Source organism: Pseudorasbora parva, chromosome 3 (assembly GCF_024679245.1).
Source record: "Pseudorasbora parva isolate DD20220531a chromosome 3, ASM2467924v1, whole genome shotgun sequence".
NCBI classification, from domain to species: Eukaryota; Metazoa; Chordata; class Actinopteri; order Cypriniformes; family Gobionidae; genus Pseudorasbora; species Pseudorasbora parva.
Genome location: NC_090174.1, coordinates 48,563,993 through 48,577,819, shown reverse-complemented (window position 1 = coordinate 48,577,819; position 13,827 = coordinate 48,563,993). Strand labels below are relative to the sequence as shown.

Genomic DNA, 13,827 nt, shown 5'->3' with positions numbered 1-13,827 from the left:
AACTTTGAATGCTGTAACTTGTCTTTGCAAATGTTCTTTATGTTCAAACAGCAACATTACACACTAGCTAAAGTTAGAAAAGTGAAATCGTGTTTTACCACCCCTTTAAGACTTTACATTTAAGTTGCAAACACTTAGCTTGTCTCTAAAGAAATTATATTGTTGCCATTTACTTCATATATTCCAGGTATTACTTACAAGCCATTTGTAACACAAATACAAGCTTGGTACATCATCACAAACCAAGCCACATATGGTATTCAGAAGATCTACACAGGCTAAGTTGAATAGACTACTTTTATGATGCTTTTCTTTTCTTTTTGTAGCTTAGAGCCTGGAGACTGTGCTTTCATTAAATGAAAAAGAGCAGTGTGAACATTCTTTAAAACATCGTCTTTTGTGTTCCATGGAAGCAAGTCAAATGGTTTTGGAATGAGAAGAGTGTGAATAAATGATGACAGAATTTACATTTTATGGGTGAACTATTGCTTTAATGTGTCAGACTTCAGATTCGGAATGCTTTGGTGGTGCATTTATGCAGAAGAATGTGCATCAGGTCTCAGTAATGTTGAAGGGAAGGTCACAATATTAATCTCTTTCATGCTAACTCTTTGGTAGGCACCCAAGAATGATCAGGGAAGTGTTGTTGATTCTCTTTGCTCTCTGAATAAGGCACTCAATCAAAGCAAAAAGTTACTCCAGGGGCATTTCAGCGTGCCTCTGCTCTCAGCAGGATAGCTGCTTCAGTTTAGTGTTTTGACGAAAAGGAGGGTGCAAAACAGACTAATAGCAGTGTGTTAAGACAGCTAAATCTAAATAAAATGTAGTGACACTAAATCTACAGTATACAACTTTATTTTGTTTTACCAGCTGTCTGCATTTATAATGCCTGGCCTAGCAAATTAGTTCAGATTTTAGTTTTGGTTCTGATTTTACTAATTTGATTACTTCCAACATACATTACTGAAAAGTTCAAATGTTCTCTAAAAACATACATTATATTTAGTATGAATGTGTGTAGTATGAATGTATTCTGGACGTACAACATTTGCAATGTTGTCATTATGCCCTATGTTACGTTATCATTCACACATCCTCTTCCATGGCCTCATGGGATAGTGAAGTGTCCATAGAATGCACATTAGCGAATCTCACCGGAAGAAGTAGGTCATCCCTACTCTTTATGAGTACTGTGAATTCTGACATACTTATTTTGTCACATATAGGCCTACTGTTTTTCGCCTACTGTAAGGAAGTATGCGATTTCAGATGCCTTGATGAATAATATCAGTGCTAACATTTACTTATTTGAATTAGGCTATATTAATAACTATTTTGTATTTTTTTATTGTCAATCATTTTGACTGTAATTTACATGTTATGCCTAAAATTCTTAATTCATATTTAAAGTAGTTGACCGTCATTCTCCACGCTGTCTGTTTAAGATTAATGAAATTTTTATTGTGGTTAAATTTATTTAAGGCACGGGCATGCATTCATTCAAATACTTTAAAAGACTTGAGTAAAAGCACCAGGCACACAAGCCAAGCTTTTTATCAGTCAGATTAATTTAAAATTAATTTAAAAAAACAAAACAGGTATGAAATATGATCAGTCAGAAGATGGGCACTGGACTGCAGCAGGTTAGTGGGGAAATATATTTATTTAGGCTATTATTGCACAGTTGGAAAGAAAACATATTTATAGGAACATTTCTGCAGGTTCAAGATAATTAATGTTAACTCTGAGAACATGATTGTTTTAATGAATTGACAGCCGTAGTAATAATAATCTGCATAAGGTTATGTAAAAGCTGTCAACAGAAACTCCCGCGTTGTAAGTAGAACGCGAAAGTTCTTGTGCAAGTACTGGAATACCGCGGACTTGTCAACACTGGCACTATGGCGGCAATGGCGGCAGTTCAGAAATGAAATACCCGTAGAGCGGAGCTAAGTTTAATGATCTATCTAGTATAAAGAGAACGTACCACCTGCAGTAAACCCTAATCCTAACCGACAGTGTTAACATTTAAATCGCATTCGCAGAAGGAACCATCACATTATCGTGGCTGTTTCACAATGCTTCACAAGACTTGTAGCCTAAGTTACCTGAACGTCAGGTAAGCTACCGAACAAGTTTACTAAGTCAAATAAACTGAGCTAGCTATGTGATGCAAACGTCCAAATGTTTTAGTTTACAAACAATGCATTATGGTAAAGTGTTTTGAGGTCGTGCATTAGCGAGTAACGCGTGGAAAAATCTTTATTTTTGTTTTTTCCAGTCAGCTTGAGTTGTGTTTTTTGGTGCAATAAGAAATATAGAAGGCATTGTGTGTGAGTGTGTGTGTGTGTGTGAGAGAGAGAGTGAGACATCCACGGTGCTTTTTATATAGGCAATGTCTGTTCCACTGAGTTTATTCAAGTTTCAGAACCCAAGTGTGCTTGTTTGGCTATCACCAGACCACGCTCAATCTTTTAAAGGGGTCATGAACTGGCTTTTAAAAAAAAATGTTCTGTCTGTTGTCTGAGGTCAACTAATGACGTGTATGTGGTTTTTACATTCAAAAACATCAACTAATAAGTAGGCTATTTTCTACACTGTTTTTGAGGCTCTCTCTTGAACGCTGGCTTTTCATGGGCGTGCCACACTGGAGACTTAGAAGTAAACGCCCACGGCTAGGATTGGATAAGATTTGCATATTTAATGAGCTTAAGCTCCGCTGTCAGTTCAGTTCACATCAGGGAGGGATTGTTTTGAAAGTGGCAACCAGAATGATTCTCTCGATCACAGGGCTAGTAAACATCTTTATCAAGCAAACACAATTATTTATTTCTCATCCACCCGCGATTGATTGAAATATTATTCGTGTATTGCTTGGCCCGCCCGATTGGTGGATATAAACACACACGTGTGGGCGGGCATGTGCTCCTCTCCATGTATTCTCATGGGATGCTAGACAAACTAAACACTCAAATTTCAATTAAAATATTTTTTTGTAAAGATGTATTTTAGGTAGTTGTTATCACGCTAATGTTAGTTAAAGTGTTCGTTTTAAAAAAAATACATTTGGTTTTAAGTAGTTATTTGATGCAATGAAAAATGCTGTGCGCCTAATCTGAGCGGAGTTATCACGGAGGCACCTTTTCTGGGGGTTTTCAAGAGGAGATTGGAGCTTAGCAGCTTTAATTTTTACATTTACATAACTGTTTATTTCACATCGAATTAATGAGTTGTTCAACAGTGAGCCGTTATGTAGTAACAGGGATTTTATATTGTTTTTGCAGATGTTAGTGCCATATTTTGACATTGGCGACATCCATTTTTTTTTTACAGTGTATAGCCCTTATAGACTTTAGGGTGATATTCTGTGTTTCGACTGCTGGAACCAGGGTCTAAATAAAGTTCCGGGTAAAGATTTTCACCTCAAAACGGCCCTGTTTGCGAGGTAGTATTTCTTTTTTTTTAAGTTCTGGAATTTTGAGGGGTAGGACTTGGGCGCTGAACATGCTAATTGGTTGAGCTCACGCAGCATTTTATTTCAAACTAATAGTCTCTTGTGGTGCGTCCATTATTATTTGTTTGATATTCAAATAAAAAACTGAGTTTAAAAAATTGGACCAGACCACATTTATTTGTGAAGAACGAAATCCAGTGGGTGCTGGAAAGTCACGCGCTGTCCTACGTCGCTGGTCTAATCTCCATGGTACTTTAAACTGCTATGGAAACACAGCAGCAGGTCTGGGGGAAAAAAAGTTCCTGGGACAAATTGTTCTGTGTAATTTTTGGTGGAAAATTATGTCAGAACCAAGTAAACGACAAACATTTTGTTTTCTTTCAAAATAAATGAATTCAACTGTAATTTTAACATTTTTGCATTTGATTTAACTATTATTGCATGCTGGCAAATACTATAAAAATATAACAGGCAGTAGGCTAATACGGCACAGTATGCAGTATGCAACAATTTCTCCCTTTTCTGCTTTGAGAATTGAAAAAGTTATTCCTGTTTCTTTGATGTTGAGGGGAACATCTCACAGGTCAGCTGGGGTCCCCAAGTAACAGAGTGCTCACCTTAATGTCAAACACACTGCAATTTACCTGACAAAAATGGCTTTGCAAAAGACCATGGGCTGCTCGGGGTCCATGTCAGATGTAAATGAAGGTTAGAAAAAAACAAAATTCTAGGTTATGATTGACAGTCCTACCGCTCCTTAGAACCAGGGCTCGGATTCATGAAAACACAGTCAAAAGCATTTTATGACAGCATTGCCTCACGGATAAGACGCTCCTGTGCGCCGCTGTTTTGAGATGTACTCACAAAGTCTGTCCTTCACCAAGCACAAAACATGAAAGAGTCTGCCTGATATTCCTCTCACTAAGAAAAACATCCTCTTAACCGCGAGTGGCATTCAGAGACCTGGGAACTGAAAGAAGCCTCTTTTATCTGTATTCAACTGAACAGCCACTAAGACATATTACCGTGCTCAGTCATAATGGTTATATTTCCTCATGCTGTTCGACATGATATAGAGATGGATTATATGTGATAGAAATAAACATTTGAGTGAGAGATTATAAATGGAAAGCAGCAGAGAGTGTGCCGAGCAGCACCATTCGTGTTATTATGCCTCCTGTCCCTAATTGCCAGGCCCTCTGGGTGCTGTTCCCTCTGCTTGCCTCGGGCAATTACAGGAAGTTGTTTTGCATCCAAATTCTCAAACATGATTTCTTGCATGGCATTAGCTGTCTGAATAGTCATCATTAGATGCACATGAGGCATTTGATCACATTGATGGCTACTGGACTCATCATGTAAATGTAGATTTTCCATAATGTAGGCCTGGAAGACTTGATTCTAATTGGTCAATGGCAGCATTCAGCTGTCAGATATTTCCTAATGTTCACTGTCGTCCATGGCAACACTGTACTGCTCATCTGGCTTCTAAAAAGTGCTACTTTCAAGTATCTCGTGTCACAGCATGGACTGGCGGTCTCTTGTTTGAAATATTAACGGAACTTGCGTGAGAATTGCGTTTTTGTCAAAAACGATCTGAATCTGATTCAGATCATTATGATGAGCAAGACGCAGTTGATCGCATTGATCAACACCTCCAAAGCTAGCACAGTCCTATGTAGCTTCCTGAGTTTGACATTTCATTCAGTAATTTTAGGTTTTGATTTATATGCTGTTTAATGTTTGATGATTACATTCGCTTACATGAGCAATACTTCTATCGCTTCTTTTCTTGTCTTTTGATCGGGAGATTCTACTATTTTAGAAGATAAATAATAGTGTCTCCATATAACAGGGGTATAACTGTGGAAACATGCAAGATTGCTGGAAAAAATGGTCATTGGTGGGGAAACGTTGTCATAAAGGATCAAACATTTCTTCAATGGTGGGAAAATGTTTGGTTAATATGGTTGGTTGTTGCAGTGTTCATGTTGTTGCTTATATGCCAGTAGTTTTTTCCTCAGTGGAAGCTATAATATCATATAAAGTACATTTTAAATTATACACTATAAGACAGGGCTTAAAGGCACACTATAGCCCCATTTCCACTGAAATTACCCAGAAAAATTTGTACCAAGAACTTTTTTTTATACAGGAACTACCCCCCAGACCTGCTGCTGTCTGCGTTTCCACTGCGGTCTAAAGAACTGTGAAGATTAGGCAAATTATAAGTCCGGTAAAGTAGGACTGCGTGCGACTGCTCCTCTCAGTCAGTGACGGATAGTAATATTTTTTGTGCAACACTGTGTGCAACAATAACAAGTATCTGTATCCGTAAGTAATAAGAGGAGATTCAAGCTGTGCTGGTATGTATTGATTTACTAAAGAGGTAATTAACAAAACGGCGAAAAAGAGACAAGCACTATTACTAAAGCGTATTCTTAAAGCTAGATTTAAAGTGATGTTATCAGTCATTATGGACCAATGGCTCAGATGAACGAGCACAGAGAAGACAATTCACTCAAAACGAACCTCACAAAAGACTTTTACAAACGCTGGTTGAAATAAAATGCTGCTTCAGAGCTCAACCAATCAGCATGTTCAGCGATTGCAAGCGTGACACTGGGCTCAACAGCAGCGGAGCTTTTATTATGCCACAGTCGCCGCTTCCGCTTCTTCCCGTCAAGTGTATGTGGCGTAACCATAGGGCGTAACGCAGCGCTGTTTTATCATATTAGATACAGTTTGTTGAAAATTATGTTATACTGTTACTCTGTGCATTTGCTCCACAGCTGCTTTGAGACACTTGCTACACGCTGCAGTAAGCTAGATTGATATTCGAATATTATATTTATAAATGGTGGATGTCTTCTGTTGCTAAATGCATGCATTCAAAATTAAATGCATGCAATTAATTTTAAAACGTATTGTATATGATAGAGAAAGTGCTTTATTACTGTACAATAATTCATTTTCTGTCTATTAATGTCTCCAACCATTGCTCTTATCTAGTAAATAAATATAATATATTAAAGTGTCTGGTGTTTCCATGGTTTCTACAAAAAACAAAACAAAAAACAAACTATTCGGACGGTAAATTTTTTTCGTGGGTAAGTTTAAAAATTTTCTTTTACAGGGTCTAGTCAGTGATTTTATTGCTGTCTGAATCCTGTATGTCATTGTTTTCCTCCCAGCACCCGTGTAAAAATTCCTATTTCATTTTACCAATAATTGGAATTTTACTGCGTTGATTTGCTGGCTGTAAATGCAGCGAATTCACGATAAATCCCTCTAAATCTCGCAGAATCCACTGGGTGGCGCTGTGGAGCGGGTAGAGTGTATTTGATCACTGTTGTCTGCCTCACGATGTTTGAAATTACCTAGATGAAAATTGAAAATGATCTTACCAAGTGGAGTTACTTTTGATAAAATATATTATGGTAACTCATTTTTATAATTGCACCAGCACAATGAGAATCACATGACATCCAAACACCAGCCGAATGAGGAAAAACAGCGATCACTGCATCAAGAGTGCACAGTCAGGTAAGCTCATCTCTAAGCTCTTAACTTAATGTAGCAAAGTGATCTCGAGTCAAATGCTTCCTTTTATATTCGTTGAAGGTTTAAGAACAAAAAAACATAAAGTGCTTCACTCAAACTCCCGTTATCTTTGTCTCACACTCGCACTCGCACGTTCTCACACGAGAATCATCATCATCCAATAATATTACCATTTCTCTCAACATGAAAATGTGAAACGATAACTTACAAACACGACAACCATATACCGGCTCGTGCGTGTGTGTGTGTGTGTGCACGTTCTGCATGATAACTGGCGCGCTCTGCTTTATTAGTGTATGCATGCATTGTTTTAGTTTGGTAGGGTCGCACTTAGCTTAGCATAATGAATAGAATCCTATGTTGCCAGATAGCATGTCCCGAGTAAAAGTGATCTAAAAAAGAAAACCCCAAATTACTAAATGTAGGAAAGATGTTGAATAAGCCCTATTTCTAAAAAACGGTGGCGTATCCCTTTAAGATATAACGTAAGTGTGTTGTGTACATTGCGGTACATTGCCTAATCAGCTTGTTCAGAAGACATGTTGAAAAAAAAGTCTCTCTCATTTTCTCAAAATACCTATACCTACCTACAAATATTTGATTTTTATGAGCCCAAATATTCGAATGAAATATTTTGGGAAAATGCCAATTTTGACAAACACCAAGGTGTGGCGATTTAATTGCCCTCCGAATCCACATCTCCGATAGCCTAGAAATCTAGACGTACCCTAGCGGCAGCAAATCTAATCTGCCGCGAGTATCGTCTAGCAACTCTTAATACACTTCTGAGCTGTAAAAACCAAACTCTGGTCAGGCCAATCACATTGTGTATAGAGTATACATACATATATATGTATATGTATGTAACATATCCTTAGATAAACCCAACAGCTAATGCCAGTACATTGCATGACCTGACAACTGATCACAGACATTTTACTAGATAAGCTGTATTTGAATTCATGATTAGGTAACTGCCAAATTAAAATCTTATCAAGAATGAAGAAATTGTTATTAACCGGTTAAAATGGTATTTTCAAATAAGTGTTTCTGTTCAGAATGTTTAAACTTGATTTAGTTGTTGTTTATGTTCCTGTTAAAATTTAGTTTGTTCCCAGTTTTTGTTTCTATTTTAGTGCATTTTAAAATCTAATGTTTTCCTGATTTGCTGCTCAAGAAACATTTATATGATCAATTTTAATGCAATTTTGCTTAATGAAAAAATGTTTTTCACACACAAAAAATATAAATCACTGACTCTAAACTTTTGAACTGTAGTGATAATTTCTACTCCAATCAATATTTCATGTCCATGTATTCATTTTTTGTTTGAATAGTAGTCATGTACTATTATAACAGACTGTTTCATGTTAGATTTTGCCTGTGGGTGGCATTTGTATGGTGTGTGTGTGTGGGCGTGTATGTTTGTGCACATCAGTGTGCACAAGAAGAGTTTAGATTATTTGTTATCAACGTGGCAGCTGCACAGGCTGTGCTACAAATTTATCAGAGATAGCGGCATGTAAATTGACACATTGTGCAGAGCACCTCCATAAACCGCTCCTGCTGAGCCCCTCCCGCTTCCCACCTCTGTAATTAAGAGAAACATTTTGTAGTAGATTACAGAGGGGCTCCGAATGCCTTTGTCCTGGTCTGTCTGATTAATAAAAGGCCACTAATTTCAGTTGAGGAAGGCTGTGTGCTCCAAAACACCACCTAATTACACATTAGGGGTGTGAAAGGCCTTAGCTCTTCTGAATGGTGGCGTGCCCACACCCACACTAATTCCTGATCGACCACTTCCAACAACAGATGTACAGTAGATGGATGGGATGAGAGATGAGTGTATGAGATGGAGAATGGGAGATGGCGATATGGCGTAATGTGTTAGACACTGATGCTACTGACCATTTCCCCCCTCAACCATTGGAGCAAATTAGGCATTCATATACAAATTAATCACTGTTTGAGTTTTATTTTTATGAGGCATTTGCTAGATCCAAATGCAGCATGTTTTAATTTCATGTGACCTATTTGCTATATTATATTATATTAATTTATACAGGGCTTGACATTAAAGGTGCCCTGAATGAAAAATTTAATTAACCTTGCCATAGTGATATAAAAGTTCAGTACATGGACATCACATACTGTGAGTCTCAAACACCATTGACTCCTATTTCTTATGTAAATTTCGTGCATGACAAACACAGAAAAATAAGTGATTCTCAACATAACACCACCTGTGACGCAACCGCTGGGGATCATTAATATGTATGCCCCCAACATTTGCATATAGCCAAACATGTTCATTGTCAGGCGGAACTAACAGAGCCGAATCATCGGGACTGCAGATAAACAAGCGACACTCGAGGATAGCGAAAACGGCAGCTCTCATGGACACAAATGTCATGTTCCAGGATGTGCAGGGGATGTAAAGATTTTTCATACCCTTCCCACAGATGAAAAATGTCATCAGTCATTATGGAGTATCGCGAGGCTCAGTGTTAGGACTGTTGCTTTTCACCCTGTATATGCTACCACTGGGAGATATCATTAGGAAGCATGGCGTTAGTTTTCATTGTTATGCTGACAATACTCAGCTTCTTTACGCCCAGACGAAACGTACCAATTCAAAAGATTAAGGGAATGCATAGCTGATATAAAAAAATTGGATGAATAGTAATTTCCTGCAACTTAATTCAGATAAAACGAAATTTTTAATTATTGGACAGAAAAGCTCCAAAAGTAGTAACCTAGAATATTGTCTAACGCTACGTTCACACCAAACGCAAATTGAGCGTCAAAATCGCACTTACCGCGTCTAGTTTGACGCGGGAACATTTTTAATCCATTCGCGCGTCCGCAGCTAATTGGACGCGCGTAGAAATCGAGCGTTTAAAGAGCATATTGCAGGTTAAAAAAAATTTGAGATAAACATATAACCTTGTATGAAAATGCCATATGAAAAGGTAATGCAATTTTCTCACAAAAACGACTCAAAAAGCCTTATTAGCGTATTTACAAGTATATTTTAAAGAAATTCTAGGTCCTACATTATTTTTCTATACACTGACTCACTGGAGTCTCTAACCTGCAATATGCTCTTTAGGCGAAATAGACGCGCGTTAAATGCTCCAGGTGAAATATATTAAGCATTAACAGCCACATGTGTTTCAGCCCATGCACTACCTGGATTATCTTCACTTCATGTATATTTAAATAAAATATAAAGTTATGAAATTTCACTCTGCCCTCAGTCAAAATGATTTGGTAGGCAACAACAGATTAATTGGACCAAAGATCGCCCATTAGATGTACACAAGACAAAGTATATATCATGTTTAACCTCTACATAGACATCCGAGCCAGCCATAGACAGCCAAATGCCAGAAGGACTGGCCGAGGAAAGGCTGCTCTCGCGGGGGTTAACCAACGCTGAGCGCCCGGAGATCGCCTGGATCTCACAACTCCAAAAACGCAAGTGTTCTTTTTAAATAGGCTCTGTCTATGAGTAAAACATCCTAGGTAAACCACATATTTTAGCTTTAAACAACTACATTATCAACTGAAAAGCATTAAAACTACATTTAGTGACAAAATATCAGTATTTTTTTAATTATATGCAGGGTTTCTCATCACGTGGCAGCAGCAAGCAGGCTCCTCATTGGTTAACGTGGCACGAATTGACGGCAAAGTTCAAATTTTTGAACTCGGGCGTAGACGCGAATTTGCACGAAACGCGTCTATTGCGCCGCAAGACCTCCATTGACTTAACATGAAAATCATTCGCTCCAGAAGCTCTATTCACGTTTGGTGTGAACGTACCTTAACACTTGATAACTGCTCTGTCAAACCCTCGTCAGTGAGGAACCTGGGTGTGCTCTTTGATACCAATCTCTCATTTGAAAGCCACGTTTCTAGCATCTGTAAAACTGCATTCTACCATCTTAAAAATATATCTAAATTACGGCACATGCTTTAAATGCAAAGTGCTGAACAGTTAGTACATGCGTTCATGAGCCCAAGGCTAGATTATTGTAATGCTCTACTGGTTGGTTGCCCTGCTCGCTTAATAAACAAACTCCAGCTAGTCCCAAATGCGGCAGCTAGAGTTCTTACTAGAGCCAGGAAGTATGATCATATTAGTCCAGTTCTGTCAACACTAAACTGGCTCCCTATTAAACATTGCATACATTTTAAAATCTTGCTTAATACTTACAAAGCTCTAAATGGTTTAGCTCTCCAGTACTAGAGCGAGCTCTTAACACATTATACTCCATCTATTGCGGTCTGAAAACTCTGGCCAGTTGATAATACCTAGAATATCTAAATAAAATGCAGGCGGTCGATCCTTTTCCTACTTAGCACCTAAACTCTGGAATAGTCTTCCTAGCATTGTTCGGGAAGCAGACACACTATGTCAGTTTAAATCTAGACTAAAAACGCATTGGCGTTTTTGTCTTGCATCTAAAGTGTAAATGACTTCATGTTAATGTTGTGATGGTAATCAGGAAAACGGCACACTTGGCTGTGTGATGTTTAACTGTATCATGTTATAAATATAAAAAAATTACATTTTGAATGTTTACCACAGTTTCTCTGTGTAACCGGTCATCATTTGTATTGATTTTTCCTTGAGGGGCTGCATGAGCGTCAACAGCGGGACCTTGTTACCGTCAGTTCATTAAACATTATACTACACCTAGCTAAAGGATTATTGGTAACACCTGTTCATTTTCTCATTAATACAATTATCTAATCAACCAATCACATGGCAGTTGCTTCAATGCATTTAGGGGTGTGGTCCTGGTCAAGACAATCTACTGAACTCCAAAGCATTTGTGAAGCCACAACACGCACAACCTTGAGGCGGATGGGCTACAACAGCAGAAGACCCCAACAGGTAACACTCATCTGCCCTTCAAACAGGAAAAAGAGGCTACAATTTGCACAAGCTCACCAAAATTGAACAGTTGAAGACTGAAAAAATGTTGCCTCTACTGATAAGTCTCGATTTCTGTTGAGACATTCAGATGGTAGTTAGAATTTGGCGTAAACAGAATGAGAACATGGATCCATCATGCCTCGTTACCACTGTGCAGGCTGGTGGTGGTGGTGTAATGGTGTGGGGGAGGTTTTCTTGGCACAATTTAGGCCACTTAGTGCCAATTGGGCATTGTTTAAATGCCACGGCCTACCTGAGCATCGTTTCTGACCATGTCCATCCCTTTATGACCACCATGTACCCATCCTCTGATGGCTACTTCCAGCAGGATAATGCACCATGTCACAAAGCTTGAATCATTTCAAATTGTTTTTTTGAACATGACAATGAGTTCACTGTACTAAAATGGCCCCCACAGTCACCAGATCTCAACCCAATAGAGCATCTTTGGCATGTGGTGGAACGGGAGCTTTGTGCTCTAGATGTGCATCCCACAAATCTCCATCAACTGCAAGATGCTATCCTATCAATATGGGCCAACATTTCTAAAGAATGCTTTCAGCACTTTGTTGAATCAATGCCATGTAGAATTAAGGCAGTTCTGAAGATGAAAGGGGGTCAAACACAGTATTAGTATGGTGTTCCTAATAATCCTTTAGGTGAGTGTATGATCCACTAGCGATCTCCACTTACACTAAATTAAAGCAGAATTCTTGCATTTTGGTGATTCGCTAGTTATTTTTTGTTATCACATTTGAATCAGCTAATCCGGTCGGGCAAGTAAAAATCTCTTTCACTTGCCCCTTCAAAAAAAATCCTGTGTTCAGTCGCTACCATGTTAATCTAAACTCAGGGCTCCAGACTGTAGCTGAATATACATAGTGTTTGTGAATATTAAACTGCAAAATACTATTTTGCTCTCTGTCTTTGTAGTCTCTGCCGTGAGGACACGAACGCATAAACTGTCACTTCATGAGAATTTACTGTTTCATTTGAGAAAACTGTAAAATCACGAAAACAGACACTCAAAGGTCTTCACGGCAACCTGTCAAAGTTTAGTTTTAAGTGAAGAAATTGATAATATATTAAGCTATTGTTATAGCATACAGTATATTTAGCTACGCCTCTATGTAATAATACGTCTCTATGTAATAATATGTCTCTACTAATATACTAATAATTATTATGCCATATTTTTCACTTTTTGTTGTAAAGAGATTATTTTCTGAATAATATATCATATTTTTTATACAGTTCTGTTGTAAAACTAAAATACCTTTTTCAGTTTATGGTCTTAGAGTTATGGCTGCATTTAAAGTTATTTTTTGCTTAAGAAAAATTTATAATTTTACTGTCAAATGCATGTCAGATAATGAAAATACTGTAAGAAATACAATAGTTCACTGTCTGTATTTGTTCGTGTTTTATTAAAGGATAAGTCTGAATCACACCATAAAATAAATCTAGCAATTCATACAGGGCTAGTAGTATATTACAGATGCACCCAGGTATCGGAATCGGTATGGGAAAAAGGACATCTCTAAATTTTACTCTTATGCCACCTCAAATCCCCTGAAATCAAATGAAAAAAAATGTTGCCTTGCAACTGAAATAAGCAAGTAAATTATAAAAAAAATGTAATAAAAATAAATTAATGCTATATGAAATTATTGATAAAATGAATAAAATTGACAAAAATTAAATATAAAATAAATAAAAAACAGATTAATTCATGAAGTCATTGATAATTATTAATCAAATAAGTTGAAGTAAAGGATTAAACTCTAATACAAACAAACGGTGATGCGTGTTATGTTGTCTTGTCCCCTTTTCAGATAATTATCTTTTTTGTTGGAGCAAT

General features: G+C 37.6%; 1 long non-coding RNA gene across 1 annotated transcript in view; it reads left to right on the top strand.

Moving 5' to 3' along the window:
- The first annotated feature begins 1,979 nt into the window (after positions 1–1,979).
- LOC137072027 (uncharacterized) overlaps positions 1,980–13,827 on the top strand; it is a 53,798-nt gene continuing 41,950 nt past the window's right edge. Inside the window, exon 1 of the long non-coding RNA XR_010904586.1 lies at positions 1,980–2,119. This is a non-coding gene — a long non-coding RNA (uncharacterized lncRNA). The remainder of the gene's footprint in view (positions 2,120–13,827) is intronic.